Below are 19,667 nucleotides of genomic sequence, written 5' to 3'. Positions count from 1 at the left end.
TTATTCAAACATATACTAACACATATTTACTTTACTCTCTTATACAATCTCTGATACATGTTCACAATGATCCATACAGCCACTCACACATTCACTAGCTCTTATGCACAGTTATTTATAGATGTCAACTCTCACATGTACTGTGTTTTACATATGTACTTAATTTGACATGTAGCACTGAGATATCCATTCACTCACTAATACACTCATGCACAGTCAACCGCCCATACAGCTGTTTCCACATGCAGTTTTGAATCTATACATATAGTGAATCAACTACTCACACATCTATGTACAGAGTCACACACCTTCCAGCCACCCATACACACACACTCAGTTTCCCATACAAATACTTGGGCAACCAATCAACCCATACAGTTACTCATATAGCTACTGATCAACATATGCAGCAGTTTGTAGAACAACAGATATAATGATGCACAAATTAAAACAGTTTAGTCACTAACCCATGCACTCAGTGAGACACATTTAATCACTCACTCAATCAGTCAGTCATGCACCTAGTAAATCCTTCATCCAGACACTTATATATCCACACATTCATCAATATGTAAAACATATTTTAACTTTACAGAAACATACAGTCACTGGATGTTGTAATCAGTGATGTCATCAGTGATGTCATTTGAGATGTCATCAGTGATGTCATCAGTGATGTCACTAACCATGTCATGAATGATGTAATATGTGACATCATCAGCAGTGGATTGCGGGTGCGCGATATATAGTTAGCGCTTATAACTATATATGGAATTTCAATGGTTTTATGCGAGTAAAATAAGGTTTTCTAAATGCAAATCCCTAACTATATATGGCCTAAAACCAATGGTTTTTTCATTGAATATTCAAGGTTTTGTAAATGCAAATTCCTAACTATATATCGAGTATAACCTATGGTTTTTTCTGTGAATATATATATATATTCACTGAAAAAACCATAGGTTTCACACCAGTTATAGTTAGCTGGAAATTTTACTGATATAAAACCATTGAAATTCCCACGTTATAGTTAGTCGGACTCACTATAACTTGCGCGTGCAATGCACTGCTGATGACATCACATATTAAATCACTCATGACATGGTCAGTGACATCACTCATGACATCACTGATGACATCTCAAATGACATCACTGATGACACCATCCAGTGAATATGTGTCTTTCTGAAAAATAAATATTAGTGAGTTATGTTTAAATATTTAAATATATATATTAGTGTTTCACTTTGTGTATAAGTGGCTACATGTGTTGGTAAGTAGCTACATGCGTATGTATATGGATTATTAGATATTTTTATTAGTATCAGTATGAGTGTCTATATGGTTTGGTGGGGGTATTACTTAGCACATAGATGCATGAGTGACTGACTCTCTGTTTGTATGTGTTTTGAAGACAGCATATGTACAGGACTGTATGGGTGGATGAGTGTCTATATGTGTTTGTTAGTGAGTGAATGACTGTCTCACTAGTGTCTTTATCAGTAACTACATATGTTTTAATCTAGTATATATGAATATTGATGTATATAAGTGAGTATATGTGAGAGTAAGAGATTTTAAGAGTTCCTGTTTAAATAAGTATGTGTTTCTATAAGTGATTGTTTAAGAGAATAAATATGTGTAATTTTCAATAGAAGTAAGGTGGAAGTGTGTGTATAACTCTATATTCAAATAAATGGTTGTTCAATAGTTTATTTGCACGTGTGAATATGTGTGTGAGTAACTTTTGGATGAATGTCGGTGTGTAACAGGATGTATAGGTGTATCTCTTCATATGATGAGTGAGTATATGTATGAGTGACTATATAGAACTGTTGGTGAATGAGTGGATGTGTATATAGATAGTGGAAGTGCTTGTTGTAACTGATATAGGTATGTCCAATTTTAAAAAATTTCAGTTTCTATTTTTGAATATGTGTCTCAAGGGTTACTTTACACTGAGAGGAGGTCTGTGACTGTGTCACAAGGATGGTGTCATCAGTGATGTCATGAGTGATGTCACTGACCATGTCATGAGTGATTTAATATGTGATGTCATCAGCAGTGCATTGCACGCGCAAGTTATAGTGAGTCCGACTAACTATAACGTGGGAATTTCAATGGTTTTATATCAGTAAAATTTCCAGCTAACTATAACTGGTGTGAAACCTATGGTTTTTTCAGTGAATTTAATAGGTTTTTTAAATGCTAATTCCTAACTATAACTGGTGTGAAACCTATGGTTTTTTCAGTGAATTTCATAGGTTTTTTAAATGCTAATTCCTAACTATAACTGGTGTGAAACCTATGGTTTTTTCAGTGAATTTCATAGTTTTTTAAATGCTAATTCCTTTGTATATCGAGTTTCTAACCTTTTTTTTTTTTACAATTTGCTGTTTTTTTTTAAGTATTCATTTTTTCTTATAATTTTTTTCTTTTGCGCTCTGGGTGCGCGCTCCGGGAAGCTTTCAGCTAAGCTCTCCTGTAAGCTTCTCCGAGAGCTCATCTGAAAGCGCACCCAGAGCGCAACTGTCGTTCGTGAAAAAAAAATATGAATGAAAAGTTAATAATAATGCAAAACATTTCGTACCATACAAATAAAATTTGTTTTTTTTAATATGGAAAATGATTATGCATTTCTATAAAAGATTGATGACGTCACTTCGGCGCGCAACGTAAGTGCCCTCGGAAGCGCATACGTGCGCGGCGCATAAACGCACGGAAAAGCGCCTACGATCGCGCCACGTTTGCGACCCGGAAGCGCCTACGATCGCGCTGCGTAAACGCACCCGGAAGTGCTCCGGAGCGCGCAGCGTAAACGCGTCGGGTCATGTGACCCTAAAATAACACTTTTCATTGGTTGCTAACAGTTTTTTTTTACAATGAATGAAATCCCCACCCATTTCCTTCACTTCTTCTTTCACTTTTGTGACTGAAAGACCTGCCTTTTTTGCTGCTCCATATTCCTGGATTCATCATGGCTGCCAGACCATCCAGCAGTGAAGATGACTTCATTGATGAAGAGCCTCCTACCCCAAAGGTGAAGGAACATTTCATCTGGAAATTTTTTAAGTTTCCAGAAGGCCAGAAGAAGGTGAATGCACCAAAAGTAGAGTGCAGGATCTGCAAACAGGTCCTGTCACGGGGTAACCCCCAAAAAAAATACTCTTTTGGCAACTTCACCATGATTCGCCATGTGGAGAGGAGGCACCCCCAGAATTTTGCCCGGGAAAGTGTCAGGGCTCTGGCACAGGAGGTTCCCAGAGATGGGGCCTCTACATCAACAGGAGGAGCAACTTCTTCTGGAAGAGAACAATCTCAGGGGCAGGTAGCAAACATTCAACCTGCATTCAACCATGGGGTCGTCAGATGCAGATACTGCAATCAACTCCTCACCTATGGGGAGCAAAGTGTCCTGCTCATGGTTCGGGCATTGGAGAACCATCACTGCCCTTCCCACCCCTAATTTTTTTCTTTTCTTTTTGCTCCTGTTGAGCAGTTTCTATTCCCTGTTTTTGTTCCTCTTCAGTTAAAAGAAGAAAACCAAAAGTTCTTTTCAGAACTACCTCCAATTCTCATCAAAGAGCTATAATCTTAAAAAATGAAGAGTAAGTGAAATATAGTGCATTGATAATTGAAAGGAGAATGAGTAAGAAAGAACAGAAAGGTATGAGAGGTGAAAGGAAGTGAAGTAGGAGGAATGAAAGAAGGTGAGTGTTAGAAAAGAAAGTTATGACACAGTGAATAAACTGGAGTATTTCTGACATATCTGTAAACACAAAAGTAACGCATTGCAGGAGTGCGTCACAAAAGTGACGCAACTCCAGTAATGTGTCCTTTCACATGGAAAAAGCACCATGTGAAAGGTTTGCTGTGAAGCAGGCGCAAGATTTTGGCGCAACTGCATCCTAAAAGTGACGCACTGCGTCATTATTACCAAGCTTTTTGCAAGGAACACCCCCTCTGCATGCATTATACCTGACACTATTTTTTAAAAAGTGACGCATCTAGGTACATGGGTCACTTTTTAAAACTCTGCGCCATATTGTATCTGCATCAGGTATAATGTATGCAGAGGGGGCAATCCCTCGCAAAAAGCTTGGTAATAACAACGTACTGAAATCTATGAGATTTCCCTGCGTCACTTTTAGGATGCTATTGCGTCAAAATTTTGCGCCGGCCTCGCATCACTTTTATGTTTACACATATGTCAGAAATACTGACGTATCTGTAACTCCTTGCAACATGATTCGTCATACATTAAATATGACACATCTGGAATGTCATAAGGACTGTGGACAGAAAAGTGACGCATCACACCAGCAGTGTAATAAAATGTGCCTCGTTGCACTATATTTAAAGGATGCAACAGCATCCTAAAAGTGACGCAGTGAAATCTCAAACATTTCACTGCGTCGCTATTACAAAGCTTTTAGTGGGAGAACACCCCCTCTGCATGCATTATACCTCACGCAGATATAATGTGGCGCTTGATTTTAAAAAGTGACCCATCTACCTAGATACCTCACTTTTTAAATATAACGCAACGCGGCACATTTTTTTACACTACTGGTGTAATGCGTCACTTTTCTGTGCGCACTCCTTATGACATTCCAAGTAACGCATTGCTGGAGTGCGTCACAAAAGTGACGCAACTCCAGTAATGTGTCCTTTCAAATGGGGAAAGCAGCATATGAAAGGTCTTGCCTCAGTCTAACACCTGCTGTAAAGCAGGCACAAGATTTTGACGCAACAGCATCCTAAAACTGACGCAGTGAAATCTCAAAGATTTCACTGCGTCGCTATTACAAAGCTTTTTGCGGGAGAACACCCCCTCTGCATGCATTATACCTGACGCTATTTTTAAAAAGTGACGCATCTAGGTACATGGGTCACTTTTTAAAACTCTGCGCCATATTGTATCTGCAACATGATTCGTCATACATTAAATATGACACATCTGGAATGTCATAAGGAGTGCGCACAGAAAAGTGACGCATAACACCAGCAGTGTAATAAAATGTACCTCGTTGCACTATATTTAAAAAGTGACGCATCTAGATAGATGCGTCACTTTTTAAATATTGCATAACAATGCGCATTTTTTTACACCGCTGGTGCGTCACAAAAATTGATGCACAGGAAGCGCAAAACTAACAGCGCAAGGCCTTCATAAATATGGTCCTGGATTTTCCCCGTGCTTCGCCGGTGCGCGTACCATGCGCTTCCCCCGCGCAAAACGAAAAAAAAATTTTAATGCCCTGCAGGACCCTATTTTAGTCCCTACATCAAACCTAGGGGGTCAGAGGGGGTCTACTCTTCCCCCGTATGGTCATTTGCCCCTTTTTTTTTCAAACCCCTTGTGTCTCGATTTTACCGAGACACAAGATGGCGGCCGCTCCGCACTGTTTAGAATGTTTACAGACAACTGAGATCCAATCAGCTTCCTGCGCGCAAGTCGCGTGTCGCGCCTGGAGCGCACTCGGGTGCGCGCACGGGAGAGCGCCTATAGATATATATATTTTTTTGAACCTAAATTACTCAAAATCCACTGGAGCACATATCTTGAGACATAGCAAAGGCACATCAGGCTACCAGTCCCTACAATTTTGCCAAGTTTGGTGGAAATCCATTCAGCCGTTCGGGCTAAAAGTGAAATCGACCGCCCTATGGAAATTAACATGGGGAAAACGCGTTTTGGGACCCCCTTTTATCTCGGCCCCCGCTTGACGAATCCCCCCCAAACTTTCAGGGAAGGACCGGACCGCCATGAGACCATTTTCCTGAAAATTTCAGGCAGATTCGTCAACCGGCGCCAAAGTTATTCAAAATAGAATGTTGAGATTTAACATTGAAAATTATCCTAACTATAACTACCTACTGGCGACCGCCAGTAGGTAATATATATATATATATATATATATTCACTGAAAAAACCATAGGTTTCACACCAGTTATAGTTAGGAATTAGCATTTAAAAAACCTATTAAATTCACTGAAAAAAACATAGGTTTCACACCAGTTATAGTTAGCTGGAAATTTTACTGATATAAAACCATTGAAATTCCCACGTTATAGTTAGTCGGACTCACTATAACTTGCGCGTGCAATGCACTGCTGATGACATCACATATTACATCACTCATGACATGGTCAGTGACATCACTCATGACATCACTGATGACACCATCCAGTGAATGTGTGTCTTTCTGAAAAATAAATATGTTTTATATATGTATATGTAAAGGTCGATGGGAGAATAAATGTTTAAATAAAAGTCTAAATGGATGGTTTTTTAAAAAAAAAATATTGAATAACTGGCTTATTAAGTGTATCTTAGTGAATACATATATTAGTGAGTAATGTTTAAATATTTAAATATATGTATCAGTGTTTCACTTTGTGTATAAGTGGCTGCATGGGTTGGTGAGTAGCTACATATGTGTGTATATGAGTTATTAGATGTTTTTTTTAGTATCAGTATAAGTGTCTGTATGATTTGGTGGGAGTGTTACTTAGCACATAGATGCATAAATGACTGACTCACTGTTTGTATGTGTTTTGAAGACAGCATATGTGCCGGACTGTATGGGTGAATGAGTGTGTATATGTATGTGTTAGTAAGTGAATGACTGTCTTACTAGTGTCTTTATCAGTAACTACATATGTTTTAATCTAGTATATGTGAGTATTGATGTACATAAGTGAGTATATATGAGAGTGAGAGATTGAAAGAATTCTTGTTTTAATAAGTATGTGTTTCTATAAGTGATTTTTTAAGAGAGTAAGTATGTGTAAGTTTCTTTAGAAGTAAGGTGGTAGTGTGTGTATAGCTGTATATGCAAAAAAATGGATGTTCAATAGTTTATTTGCATGTGTGAGTATGTGTGTGAGCAACTTTTGGAAGACTGTCGGTGTGTTAACGGATGTATAGGTGTCTCACTACATATGATGAGTGAGTATATGTGTGACTGACTATATAGAACTGTTGATGAATGAGTGGATGTGTATATAAATGGTGGAATTACTGAATTGGTTGTTGCAACTGGTATAGATATCTCCACTTTTTTGAAAATGTTAGTTTCTATTTTTGAATATGTGTTTCAAGGGTTACTTTACAGTGAAAGGAGGTCAGTCACTCTGTCACAAGGACGGTGTCATCAGTGATGTCATGAGTGATGTCACTGACCATGTCATGAGTGATGTAATATGTGATGTCATCAGCAGTGCATTGCACGCGCAAGTTATAGTGAGTCCGACTAACTATAACGTGGGAATTTCAATGGTTTTATATCAGTAAAATTTCCAGCTAACTATAACTGGTGTGAAACCTATGGTTTTTTCAGTGAATTTAATAGGTTTTTTAAATGCTAATTCCTAACTATAACTGGTGTGAAACCTATGGTTTTTTCAGTGAATTTCATAGGTTTTTTAAATGCTAATTCCTAACTATAACTGGTGTGAAACCTATGGTTTTTTCAGTGAATTTCATAGGTTTTTTTAATACTAATTTTTAACTTTTTGTAGGGCTTTATACCTATGTACGTTTTATTGAATTTCTAAGCTTATTTTTTCGCAAATGTCTTTAGCTGAGAAAGGTATGTTTTTCTAAAAATGAACCCTATAATGTATATTAAGATACTATTTTTATTTTAAAATAGTTTTTTCCTTTTTTTTTTATATTTGACTCTGGAGCGCTCCCGGTGCGCATACCGATAAACGCCCCGGTGCGCGCACCGTCAGCGCACCAACAAAAAAAAAGAAAAAAATAATGAAGGAGTGACCATAAGGAATGGGGACAGAGAGAGTGGTGTTAAGAGAAAGAGAGCTAAAGGGAGGAACACAGAGGGACTGTGTAATAGATAGTAAGACAGATAAAAAGTGTAAGAGGAAATAACTGAGAAAAAAAAATGAATAAGGGAGCAAAAGAAAAGAAGAAATAGGAAGAAGACTAAAGCAGAGGTTCTGGGAGAATGTAAATGGATGATGAAAGTAAAAGGAAGGACAGTTAAGCATGTGAATGACAGGTAGTGACGGAATGAGAGAAAAGGAATAGTAGTGATGGAGGGAAAGTAAATAGCAGTGAATATAAGCAAAGAGGGGTGAAACAGGGTACATGTAAGTGAATAAGAGTAAGACATGGGGAATAATAGAGCGAAAGAAGAAAGAGAGTAAAAGAAGGAGTGTCACAAAGGAACTAAGTGAACCAGTAAAAAAGGTAAGTGAAGGAGTGTGCATAGACAGAGGTACTGAAAGAAGTTGAATGTGGTAGGAAGTAAACATGGAAGAAAAGAATAAGTGAGAAAAGCAAAGTAAGGAAACAGGGGTGAGGTAGGGTGAGAGAAAAATAGTGAAAATAAAACCAAAGGTGATAACAAAAAAGATTTTGTAAACACACTTACCATATAATCAATGCAAACTTGTATCTGTGAAAGATAAAAGAAAAAACACGTTATAATTACTTAAAAATATATAATAAAATAGAAGCAACAGTTCATGAGGTTTAAAAATCTACAAAAGTTTACTAAGAAATGAAGCAATAGTGAAGGATACAAAAACAGAAAGAAAGTAATGTAGAAAGAGAAAAAAAAAGGAAAAAGAAATAGAAAGAAAACAAATTCCTAAAGATAAATAAGATACTAAAAGAATGTAAGATATCAAATCAAAATCAGTAAAGATAAGAAAATAAAAGAAAAATGAGTGAAAAGGAGAGAAGTCTGATTGAGAAACTATAAATAAAAAAGAGGAATAGAAGATGATTGAGAGTGAGTGAAGTGAAGTCACAGAGTGAAGGGATGAAAGGAATGAAGTTAGTATAGAACGATGGATAAAACAGGAGTGAGAGAGTAAGTACACAGAAAGACAAAAGGAAGAACTAAGTGAACTACAGTACAATGAGTGCGAAAGAAAAAAAAATGGAGAAAAAGAAAGAGAGGGTTAGGAAACTAAAGCAGTGGTACTGTGAGAATATGAAAAAGATAAAAAGTGGTGGAAGGAACAGAGGAAATGCAGACAGTTCCTATTAGATTGAGAAGTTGTGAATGAAGTGCACTAAAGAAACAGCGATGAAAAAAGAGTGTAAATTAGTAAAGAAAGGTAAATAAGGGTGAAAAAGAAAATGAGTGTAAGACAATGTAAACACAATATAAATTACACAATGCAAACTACACAATAACTTCTACAATATGTTACATTATTTATTTTTGCTGTTCTCAGAATATATTGAATTTCACTTAAATTAGTGAGATCAAAGTCTTCATCATATAACAGCGGGAAAAAAAAACCACAATCTAAAAGATTGTGTTTAAAAAAACCCATTCAAACATACATCTCATATATGTACACTAATCTTTGATTCACTTACTTTTCCGTGAGACCAAATTGCAGATAGTGAAGGTCCTTTTGGTGGAAAAAAAGTCTGCTGTGCTCTATAACTTCCATTTCATCGACTTCCTATGAAAAAAGATCCAACAACATCATATCTTACACTTTCCTCACGGCCAATTTGTGTCAGATATATCAGTATTTTTTACTTTGAGATCCACTTAAAGTATCTACATGAGATTGCAGATAGTGAAGGTCCTTTTGGTGGAAAAAAAGTCTGCTGTGCTCTATAACTTCGATTTCATCGACTTCCTATGAAAAAAGATCTAACAACATCATATCTTACACTTTCCTCACGGCCAATTTGTGTCAGATATATCAGTATTTTTTACTTTGAGATCCACTTAAAGTATCTACATGAGATTAATAATTTAAAATATTAGATTAACTAACTAACTAACTAACTTTTATTATCTATTCCTGTCTTCAAAGGCCAATTCCCTTTACTAAAACTTGGGTTTTAAAAACACTAGATAAGAATTTGTAGAGTCATAAGGCAAACGTTGTTTATAAGCTAAATGAGAATCATTGCAGTAACTCCATCCATTTTCAGATTTTAAGTAGCATGTATAATGTCCTGAGGTTGTCGAAGATCCATCATGATAAATAATAGCTTCAGTTGTAAAGGTTCTTTCTGAAATTGATAACTGAGAAGCTACAAAATTTTTAATTGAAGTTGTCAATTTAGTTCCATCAGGTCTACATCGTTGGAAAACTAAAATGATATACTGACCATAACTTTGTATAAATAATGTGGATACCATTGGATAGTTACATTGGGTACACACCATATTATGATCTGCTGCTTTAACTAGATTTTTAAATGACACTGATTTACAGTCTGGTAAAGTCAAATATATAAATCTTTCAGTGTCTATTCTAGTAGTACTTGATGAACTACAATTGTGGCAGTCATGCTGCCATTGATAAGAAAGACTGAAAAGATTATCTACATCTACACCTTCATCTTCCAAAACACCAAACATATACATTAAAAATTCCTGACAATCCTGCTGAATGTTCTGTGAAAATTTATCTTGACCAGAACACATATCTAAAATATTTCGAATTTCTGTTACACTTTCTATTTGTGCTGTACCACTGCTACATTTCTCAAACACAGAATTCAATAAACCACACAATCTTTGATCCCGATTTTCAACAATCTGTTCTTGTAAACTTTTAAGAAAAAAAACAACATTAATCACTACATTAGCATAGCAGTTGACACCAGAACTATTTTCAAACTGAAATCCAACAACATTTTCTCCACAATTCTTTTTCTTCCTGTTTTCAATTACAGTTTTCTCTACTTTTTGTCTTTTTGCAACTACCTCACTACAATTATCCTCATTTCTTCTTTTTCGGCCTACCACACGTTTTTCAAACAGAGGATATTGAGGCAAATGTGGAGCATATTCTCTTCTTAATCTATTGTATTCTTTAACACAATCTAGATCTGCAGAAATCTCATCACACGCAATCAAGTACAATCCTGATAAAGTTCTGACTCGTGATAATGCCACATATGCCATACCTTCTTTAAACACAGATCTTCCAATGTTCACTAAAGCACCATCTACACTTAAACCTTGAGATTTATGAATTGTCACTGCATACGCCAAACAAACAGGAAACTGTTTTCGGCGAACATATAAGTCTTTTACAAGTAAAAATCTAGCAGAACAACGACTTATTTGTTGTACTTGTTCAATGGCATCAAATTTTATTTTTAAAAATTCAATTCCATCTCTATTTCTGTAATTCACAAAATCAACAACATAACCCATTGCTCCATTTACCAGACCTCTTTCAACATTTAAATTCCTTCTCAAAATGATACGACAATTTAAACACACATTCAGAGTCTTTTCAAAACCAGCTGTTTTTGAAATACTTTTCTCCAATGAATCCAATTTAGTTTTCAAATTTTCAGACAAAACAATTGTTGCACCCATATGCTCTATTTTATCTATTGCTTCCAGTTTCACAATCTCTTCATTTTCTAACTCTAACATTTTCTTGTTGAAGATGGAACATTCTTGCAGAGTTCGCATCAAACATATCCCAGATTTCTTCTCAGTCATTTTTTTAAAAATATTCTCTGGAACAATGTTTTCATTTGGATACAAATTTGAAATTAATCGACTATGCAAAGCTTTTTTCCCAAGCTCAGTCACTTTTCCAATTCTTACATCTTGTAGAATATTTTTATAATCTTCATCCTTGGCCTGTCGCATATTTTGAACCAGTTCAGCATATTTAAAATTTAGCCATATATTAACATTTCCAATGCTTCCAAGGGACTTCCTGGTATCTTCATGTGTAAGCATTTTAAACACTGGTTGTCCTTTTACTGGAGTCAACTGCAATAGATCTCCAAAAACAATAATGTGTTTTCCTCCAAATAACACATCATACTCTGTTTTAAGAATTTCTTGCATTCTCAAATGCACAAAAGCAAGCATTAGATTTGAGACCATGCTTACTTCATCAATGATAAGAAGTTTCATTTTCTTCAAGACTCTTGAAACTTCAGAACACGCATCTCCAGATAACTTGTTGTAATGCAATTTATTATCATGTTCAACTGGCAGCATCAATAAACGATGTAGAGTAATCCCTTTAATGTTATGTGCTGCCAGACCAGTTGGAGCAGTTACAACACAAGACAGTGGTGAATCAGTCCTTTTCTGCAGATAACTTGCAATGGCTTTAATTAGAAAACTTTTTCCTGTCCCCGCTTCTCCACTTACGTACAGTCGGACAGGGTCAAACGATATACATGAGCACTCTTTTTGCTCATGTCTGAATCCATGTTCAATCTGCTCTATGACTTCATCATATATCTTTTTCTGCTCAATGTTTAGTTGCTTTACCAAATCTTCTAAGTTAACTCCATCCTCTTGAGCTTGTTCCATAGCTCTTTCCACCTCATCCATGGCAGTGGCAGCTTCATTTTGGATAATTGGTCCTCCTAGTGGATCCTGGCTCAATGAAGTAGAACTCTGACTATCTTGAGAACTGTTTCTAGCTATCTCTTCAGCAATTGTGGTTTCTTGCTCCATTTCTGCATTCAACATTTGCAGATAATTTAGAAAAATAGGACATTCTATGGTATCCTTAGTTGCATTAAAAGAGTCTTCATAACAGAGAAAATCTCCAAGTAGTTCCTCTTCTGTACGCCATGGCTTAAAGAGTTGCAAAAGAGCTAAATAGTAAAATTCTCTTTTGTCTGGAACTTCACAACTCAATTTTCGATGATTAATCAAATGGTCTTTTTTCTGCTTTACTAGACATCCTTCATAGCCAATGAGTGCATATTTTCCATTATTGATATCTTCTGTGATGTTCCTCTTATAACTGTAGTTTTGAAGAACTTCATACAAACAAGTGTTCTCAAGGTGAGTACTTCTATTTGGATAGTATGTATCCAACATATTTGTCTTCAAAATATCTGTACTGTTTGGTTCTTTCTCCGCCAAATATTCAATTTCTTGTACAGATTTCAAAACTCGGTTTCGTGTTGCAGCAAGACCAAGACTCACCCAAATGATTGTTCTTGATTTGGCATAGAGACTTGCTGATGATAACCGATCAGAACATTCATATGCTCCAATTTCTCGATGCGACAACATCTTCAGACTGAAACTGTATAATGTCTTGCTTAGACTTTTTTCATGTGAAATGTCCTCCCACATTTCCTTTAGTTCTGTCTTTTCTTTTTTTGTGATGTAAGATGTCACATATCGAGCCACAGCAATAGAATTGTCAGCAACGAACTGAATATCCATGTTAGCATTCCACATGGACAAAATCACTGGGTTGTAATCGTTGATGTACTTAGATTCTTCATTTCTTTTCAAATTATATGTATTTTTGGGAGATTTCCTCGTCACAGTATGTCGTAGAGATGACATTAAATTATTTACTCTTCCCTTAGAAATCACTGGTCGAGGAAATGCAAAACGACATTTCGTGTAGTACTTTTCCTTGTTTTTAAATTTTCGACGACAATACTTTCCACAACGATGAGATTGAAAACGTAAAATTTGTTGCCTTAAATTGTTTTCTTCAGTAGATTTTGGAACAGCACATGTTGAATACTCTTCAATGAAACTCATCACTGTTTCATCTGAATCTGATCCAAATTTGGGTGCATCTTTAATCCACAACAACATATGGGAGCACCTCTTGCTTGATATTCCTTCCTCCAAAAGAAATCCAAAACCTCTCCAAGGGGAGGATTTTTTTTGTTGGTAATAAAAGACATCATAGCTTCAAATCTATGATTAAAATATCTGCAAACATTCACTGGATCTAAAGAACACAGTTCTCCTGGTGTTTTCAATTCTATATTTCGTATGTTTTCATTTGCCTCCCGTAGAAATTGAAGTAAATCGTCCCATGCATACTCAGCACAGCTAAGAGTGAGGAACCATGTAGGAGTTCCTAAGTTTCTTAGCATACATTTCAATTCTCCATGACGACGAAACCAATACTCGTTGGTTCCACGTTGACATGCCATGAGATTGATTAGCTGAGATTCCAAAATACTGTCTTGCAGATTAACTTTCTCCATAAAGTCCCTTGCACAAACATTTTGAAAATGAGCTCCACTTTTCAATATATGATTAACTGCATAAGAAAGCCCAGACAAATCACTTTCAAACAGAAGATGAAATAAATATGGAATACATTGACGAAACCTTGGATCTTCAGCATATAATCTTAGAGTCCGGTATTCAGCTGCAGGAATTTGAACTGGTCGATCATCATATCGTCCACCACAACCTGTTGGAAATAATTGTGGAAAACAACGAGCTTCCAAACTTTCTTCCCATACACTAATGGGACTTCCTTTTGCTGCTTTCATTTGAAACAAGTCAATTGCATTTCCCATTACTTCTTTTGAATGCAAAGGATGAACAGTATAATGTTCATATATTTCTTCAGTTCTAGACACATCAACTTTTTCAATTTGACCAACTGAAGAATCACTATCTTCTTCTATAGCTGTTTCCTCTGCTCCAACACTTACATCTTTGTAGTACTCATTGTTTTTGACCAAATACAACGTTGCCTTTTTGACTTTTTTAACATCCACTAAATCTTGCCAGATTTTCTTACTCTTTGTTGGAACTCCATTAACTAGAATAACTAGAGGATCCTCTTCTACTCTTTCTACACCAATTGTATCAATATTTTCTTTACATCTAGAGGCAAATAAACAACTCTTCCCTTTAATCCTCTCAGTAAATCTGATGGAGGCAATTTCCCTGTCTTAGGCTCCATGCGTACAATAGCCTGAAAAGGATGGACACATTGAATCAAAATAGATTCATAAGTATTTAGATCCATCAATTCAGAAGGAATATCTATCAACTGAAGATTATTATAAACTGCTCTAGCAGGCATTTTATTTTCATTTAATTTATTTAAACAATAATTACAAATACGCTGATCCAAACTCAAATCAAATGTATTCTCCACCAACAAATAACTTACAAAATCCTTCCATTCACTATTATTTTCCAATTCACTTTTTGCATATAAATCAACTAACCTAGTCTGAATTTTATAATGAGTCCGTCGACAACACACACAAGTTAAATTAGGCCTTTCACTTGCTTTCACCTTAAACTTGATAATTTCCTCATCAAACTTTTCAATACTTGAAATCTGTCCATTATCTTCTGCATTACCATCCATTACTATATCTATTTCTACACTGTCCTCTTTGTTCCCAAAATAACAAAACTCAATTTCTTCACAAATAGTCTTCACATCCACTTCAGATCCATGCAAAAGAGCACTGTTTAACTGTTTAAGCTTAAGTGCGGGACTTTTTGCATAATACAACTTTCTCACTAATTTCCTCACGTTATTATGATGCACTGCTAACATCCTAAAATGATGAAAAACACTCCGACAAACTTTTCTAGAAAGACAAGCTAGTGAATGCCCATGCAAACCTGTGCTTTCTCTCACTCTACAAGGATCTAACTCTTGCAGGATCTTAATTTTTTGTTTGAGACTTTTCTTACTATATGTACGTAAGAAATTTCTAAGCAAATCGATTGATTCCTGTCGCACACTACAAATACTACTGCATTTCCATGTGTACACTGGACCCTTAGTACGTCTCCCTAAAACTTCATCAGCTAACACCTCTTCTGCATCTCTAGATACAAGTTTCTCTTTTTCCATCACACAACCATCTTTCACTTCATATCCTCGACCACTGGTGTCAACTGCATGCACCAAATCATTTTCCTGAAAGTAACTCTCCTCATTGAAAAAAGGCTCAGAACCTGAACTATGTATCCATTCACCAGAAAATACTTCACAAAAATTACTCCGATTAATAATTCTTTTCCATCTACTGTTCGATTTGAAAACATCAATGGCCTTATTGAGTATCCTAATTCTATTGATTATTATAATAAATAATTTTTTCGTAACTTCAAAAGCCTGATCAACAATCTTTTCTACACTTTTCTTTTTCTTGTAAAAAGCAGCTCTCAGTTTACTTTTCCTATCATTTTTTAGCAAATTTAAAACTACCCTATTGCGAAACATTCGCCTACGAATGTCCCTAAAAAGATTTACCCTTCTATTGCTATCCATTCTCTTCTCTCCTGCTCCAATCGAGAAATTTTTTGTGGGCCTCTCCTTCCTTTTTAGATTTGTTGACTTTTTCTGTATATTCACATTAGCAATATCATTTTTTTTTCTACGACATATGTTGCGAAGAAAAGACTTAATTGGCTTACCAGAAACTTTTCTGGTGTTTTTTGAAGTAGTTGTTGAAGAGGATTCCATAAACTCTGTTGTTGATGTTCTCCTTTTCCGTATGGTATTTTTGATAATTCTTTGCCTTGAAGGCATTTTTGCTTGCTTTTCAGAAGTTGATTTGAATCTGTTGTTCTGTTAAAAAAACACATGAAAGACCACTATTAGTAAACAACAAAGTAAGGTTAAAAAGCAAACAATATAAACAATAAATTGCAACATATTTAAGTTTATACAATAGCAACTCAGGGCCTTATTTATAAAGGCCTTGCGCCACCAGTGTGTCACTTATTACCCATGTTTAAAGTGATGCATCAGCTGCACAAGGCAATCATAAAAAAGGGCCAAATGCAAATATCAATCAATTGAACCCCAAAATCGATTTTGAATAACATGAAAGAAACACTGCGCAGAACCTATCTACAACCACTCAATATCAGCAAACAAAGTCAAGGCCTCATTTATAAAGTCCTTGCACCACCAGTGCATCACTTATTACCCATGTTTAAAGTGATGCATCAGCTGCACAAGGCAATCATAAAAAAGGGGCAAATGCAAATACCAATCAATTGCACAAAAAAATCGATTTTTGAATAACATGAAAGATACACTGCGCAGAACCTATGTACAACCACTCAATATCAGCAAACAAAGTCAAGGCCTTATTTATAAAGGCCTTGCACCACCAGTGCGTCACTTATTACCCATGTATAAAATGATGCACCAGTTGCACAAGGCAATCATAAAAAAGGGCCAAATGCAAATACCAATCAATTGCACCCAAAAATCGATTTTTGAATAACATGAAAGAAACACTGCGTAGAACCTATGTACAACCACTCAATATCAGCAAACAAAGTCAGGGCCTAATTTATAAAGGCCTTGCGCCACCAGTGCGTCACTTATTACCCATATATAAAATGATGCACCAGTAGCACAAGGCAATCATAAAAAAGGGCCAAATGCAAATACCAATCAATTGCACCCAAAAATCGATTTTTGAATAACATGAAAGAAACACTGCGCAGAACCTATCTACAACCACTCAATATCAGCAAACAAAGTCAGGGCCTTATTTATAAAGGCCTTGCGCCACCAGTGCGTCACTTATTACCCATGTTTAAAGTGATGCATCAGCTGCACAAGGCAATTATAAAAAAGGGCCAAATGCAAATTCCAATCAATTGCACCCAAAAATCGATTTTTGAATAACATGTAAGAATCACTGCGCAGAACCTATGTACAACCACTCAATATCAGCAAACAAAGTCAAGGCCTTATTTATAAAGGCCTTGCGCCACCAGTGCGTCACTTATTACCCATGTTTAAAGTGATGCATCAGCTGCTCAAGGCAATCATAAAAAAGGGCCAAATGCAAATTCCAATCAATTGCACCCAAAAATCGATTTTTAAATAACATGTAAGAATCACTGAGCAGAACCTATGTACAACCACTCAATATCAGCAAACAAAGTCAGGGCCTTATTTATAAAGGCCTTGCGCCACCAGTGCGTCACTGATTACCCATGTATAAAATGATGCACCAGTTGCACAAGGCAATCATAAAAAAGGACTAAATGCAAATACCAATCAATTGCACCCAAAAATCGATTTTTGAATAACATGAAAGAAACACTGCGCAGAACCTATGTACAACCACTCAATATCATCAAACAAAGTCAGGGCCTTATTTATAAAGGCCTTGCGCCACCAGTGCGTCACTTATCACCCATGTTTAAAGTGATGCATCAGCTGCACAAGGCAATCATAAAAAAGGGCCAAATGCAAATTCCAATCAATTGCACCCAAAAATCGATTTTTGAATAACATGTAAGAATCACTGAGCAGAACCTATGTACAACCACTCAATATCAGTAAACAAAGTCAGGGCCTTATTTATAAAGGCCTTGCGCCACCAGTGCATCACTTATTACCCATGTATAAAATGATGCACCAGTTGCACAAGGCAATCATAAAAAAGGACCAAATGCAAATACCAATCAATTGCACCCAAAAATCGATTTTTGAATAACATGAAAGAAACACTGCGCAGAACCTATGTACAACCACTCAATATCATCAAACAAAGTCAGGGCCTTATTTATAAAGGCCTTGCGCCACCAGTGCGTCACTTATTACCCATGTTTAAAGTGATGCATCAGCTGCACAGGGCAATCATAAAAAAGGGCCAAATGCAAATACCAATCAATTGCACCCAAAAATCGATTTTTGAATAACATGAAAGAAACACTGCGCAGAACCTATCTACAACCACTCAATATGAGCAAACAAAGTCAGGGCCTTATTTATAAAGGCCTTGCACCACCAGTGCGTCACTTATTACCCATGTTTAAAGTGATGCATCAGCTGCACAAGGCAATCATAAAAAAGGACCAAATGCAAATTCTAATCAATTGCACCCAAAAATCGATTTTTGAATAACATGTAAGAATCACTGTGCAGAACCTATGTACAACCACTCAATATCAGCAAACAAAGTCAGGGCCTTATTTATAAAGGCCTTGCGCCACCAGTGCGTCACTTATTACCCATGTATAAAATTATGCACCAGTTGCACAAGGCAATCATAAAAAAGGGCCAAATGCAAATACCAATCAATTGCACCCAAAAATCGATTTTTGAATAACATGAAAGAAACACTGCGCAGAACCTATCTACAACCACTCAATATCAGCAAACAAAGTCAGGGCCTTATTTATGAAGGTCTTGCGCTACCACTGCGTCACTTATTACCCATGTTTAAAGTGATGCATCAGCTGCACAAGGCAATCATAAAAAAGGGCCAAATGCAAATAGCAATCAATTGCACCCAAAAATCGATTTTTGAATAACATGTAAGAAACACTGCGCAAAACCTATGTACAACCACTCAATATCAGCAAACAAAGTCAGGGCCTTATTTATAAAAGCCTTGCGCCACCAGTGAGTCACTTATTACCCATATTTAAAGTGATGCATCAGCTGCACAAAGCAATCATAAAAAAGGGCCAAATGCAAATACCAATCAATTGCACCCAAAAATCGATTTTTGAATAACATTTAAAAATTACTGCGCACAACCTATGTACAAGCACAGAATATCACTTTTGAAACATCACTGTTTCCCCAAAAACAAATCCTTTATCTTTCAAATGTTGATATCAAGCATTATCAAAAATCCAAAATCAAATCAACAGCAAACAAAGTCAGAGCCTTATTTATGAAGGCCTTGCGCCACCAGTGCCTCACTTATTACCCATGTTTAAAGTGATGCATGAGCTGCACAAGGCAATCATAAAAAAGGGCCAAATGCAAATACCAATCAATTGCACCCAAAAATCGATTTTTCAATAACATATAAGAAACACAACACAGAACTTATATACTAGCATACCATTTGACTTCTAAAACATAACTATCTGCTTATAAATATTCTCCATAGAGTAAACAAGTCTCTATGTAAATTAAATAAATCATTACTTACCTTT

This window comes from Lissotriton vulgaris, chromosome 2_1 (genome assembly GCF_964263255.1).
Source record: "Lissotriton vulgaris chromosome 2_1, aLisVul1.2, whole genome shotgun sequence".
Classification (NCBI taxonomy): Eukaryota; Metazoa; Chordata; class Amphibia; order Caudata; family Salamandridae; genus Lissotriton; species Lissotriton vulgaris.
Note: the sequence above shows the minus strand (reverse complement) of the source record.